This window comes from Brassica oleracea, chromosome C3 (assembly GCF_000695525.1).
Source record: "Brassica oleracea var. oleracea cultivar TO1000 chromosome C3, BOL, whole genome shotgun sequence".
NCBI lineage: Eukaryota > Viridiplantae > Streptophyta > Magnoliopsida > Brassicales > Brassicaceae > Brassica > Brassica oleracea.
Window position 1 is genome coordinate 14455672 of NC_027750.1, and position 2765 is coordinate 14458436.

General features: G+C 31.8%; 1 protein-coding gene across 3 annotated transcripts in view; it reads right to left on the reverse strand.

Annotated features, from left to right (window-relative positions):
• The window catches only part of LOC106328376 (CMP-sialic acid transporter 2), a 4838-nt gene extending 4279 nt beyond the window's left edge, over positions 1-559 (reverse strand). For 2 of the 3 annotated variants that reach the window (XM_013766807.1, XM_013766809.1), the window contains exon 1: positions 209-559. The gene's annotated coding sequence lies outside the window, so the exon portion shown is untranslated. The remainder of the gene's footprint in view (positions 1-208) is intronic. The other variant, XM_013766808.1, reaches the window with a different exon arrangement.
• Positions 560-2765: the final 2206 nt, after the last annotated feature.

The following is a 2765-nucleotide window of genomic DNA, read 5'->3' on the forward strand; positions in this document are numbered from 1 at the left end:
CCGTTCTTCATCCCCCCCCCCCAAAGCTAAACAACAGAGAAGCATTCATCATTAAAAAAAAAAAAACGAGAAGTGCTAAGAGCTAAGAGGCCAAAGAGTGAATTTTGAATACAACCCAAGTGAAATCCTGCGATCAGATCTCAGTATCCGTAAAACCCCACAAAATTACAATTGAGCAAAAATTAGATCTTCGTAACAGATGGATCAAACTAACCTCAATCGAGTTCTAAGATGAGCTCAAACGACGACGCATTCCCGAACGAAAACCTCCTCTCCACCTAAACCGCGTTAAGATTCAGAAGGAATCTGGATACGTTTCCGCCTCAACGTTCCTCTCCGTCGTCGGTGAGATCTCAAATGCAGAGATTCGAAAAGGATCTAGAGAACTCTCTTCAGCTCGAGAACAGATGCGAAGAATATGCAGAGAGAGAGAGAGAGAGATGAAGAGAAGCAGATCGGTTGATTCAAGTGCGCTCTTATGCTCTCGCACGACCCCCTTCCCCCTTTGCTTTGCTTTGATTTCACAACACCGTTTTATTGCGTTTCTTTGAAAAAAATAGAATACATTCGGAAAATAATATTTTTATTTTCTGTTTCTTTCTCACGGTGACACTTGGCGGTGACTGTGACAGACCAATGAGATTTGAGTAAGAGTTGCAGTGAAGCTTTAGTGACGGTGACGTGTCATGCGGGTGATGGAGGCTTCGTATCGGTGGTACTATTGGTCGTTTTTTAAGTTTTTCTTTTTTAACTTACGTCATTAACGTAAAAACCAACTTTAATTGATTTTGTTGTTGGGTTGTAGGAGATACCTAATGTTAAGGTTTCTTAATTAATTAAGGACTAGAAGGTTTACGCATTTATTTTATTAACCAAGAGGTTCATAACTGATTTCGTTGTTCATTTTTTTATAAAGATTTGATTTTGTTGCTGTTGTAGGAGAAACCTAACGACAGGAGGTTTCAGTTAATTAATTAATAGTAGAAGATTAACGTATTTGTTTTATTAACTGAGAACTTCATAAACTCATAATTGTGCTGCATTAAACATGAAATTCCCCCAATATATAGTTATGTTTAAATATATATATTTTTTAAAAATAAAAACATAAGTGAGGCGTAGTTCAGAAACTATGGTGATGATTTGTTCGACTGTGGCTTTAAAAATTTAGCTGTAGATAAATCGGTTTTACCTGTAAAGTTGTTACTGTAGACTTTTTCTGTAGAGACTTTTGCTGTAGTTAAGGGGTTGATTGGTAAGTGCTGTGATTTTATTTTTTGACTGTAGAAATATTGTTGTGGTTTTTATTGCTTTGGCTTTAGATTTTTAATTTTTAAAAGTCTTTAAATATGGGCTGTAGGTTTTTGTCTCTGCAGAGAAATTGTAAAGACATAAATTCAAAGAAGTGCTGTGGATTTTATAAAAAGGCTGTGAACTTAAAAAAAAAAAGAAATCAAGATTGGTATAGATTTAATGCTTTAGAAAGAAATGAGGCTGTAGAGGGCACTCACAGCCACTACCAATCACACCCTAAATTTGTTGTAGCTGTAAGCTGTAGGCTGTAGGCTGTAGATATTTTAAAATAAAATATATGAAATATGTGTTGTATATATAAAATTATTATTTTATATCAATTAAAATAATTTATATTAATATTTTTTAATAAATTATCAAAATTTATTGTAATTTAAAATGTGATATGTAAATAATATTTATATTATTTAAATATCTTAATAATTTAAAAACACTCAAATTCAAAATTAAAATATTTTTAAAAGTTTTTATTATGATTATATAATTTATTTGATATTATAGATATTTTTTTTTCATTTACAGATTCTACGACCTATAAAAAAAAGATGTAGGGTTTTTGCCAAAAATACATAAGAAAAAGTTTTGCTTTTTTTTTTTGTCGTAGCTTTAAAAATAAAACTAAAGCATGATTGGTAAAACTAAATAAAAACTTGATGTAGACTTTAATTTTTAAAAGTAAAGTTACAACATGATTGGTAAAATTTAGTGATTTAAAAATAAATAAAGCTAAAATAGGGAGATAAAGTCCAACCAATCACCTCATATAATGCCCAATCCGTTTGGAGGTTAAAATAGGGTCTTATCACCAAAATAACATGAAAAAATCAAAGATTAGTTCGAGAAACTTGTGTACCAGAAGAAAAAACATACCTTGACCATTAACTAATAGTCTAATTCACATGATAATTTAAGTTTATTCTTTTTGATGAATGAGAATACCTTACAAATGTATGACATGATCGTTATGTCTTTCCCTTAAAGATGATACACACAATTTGCATGCACTTCCTTGCAGCCTCGTTAAAGCAAACACACCGCTAATGTATTCACTCTTCACACTTTATAAATGATGAGAGACTTACATAATAGGACAGGATCTGACTTATGTTTACATTAAGAGACACATTGTCTCTTTTGCACACTTTCTCTAGACAGCTGTTTTTTTCTAGACATAAATAACCCTGTTTTTTGTGTAAGGGAGAGTGTGTTTCTTTTAAGAAGACTACCGTAAAGTGAGGAAGTAGAAACTAAGTTTGTCTTTAGTTGCAATAAATGGTAAAGGTTAAAAGAAAAATGTAAGTGTATGGGAAAAAATTAATTGTTTACGGACGTTAGATCTATTTATATGCATAAGATCTAAGGCTGAGAATATAATCTAAATATTGGTATATTGGTAGAGAGTGCAATTAAGAGGGATACGTGAGTGGTGAGAGTAGGTGAAGACATCTTCT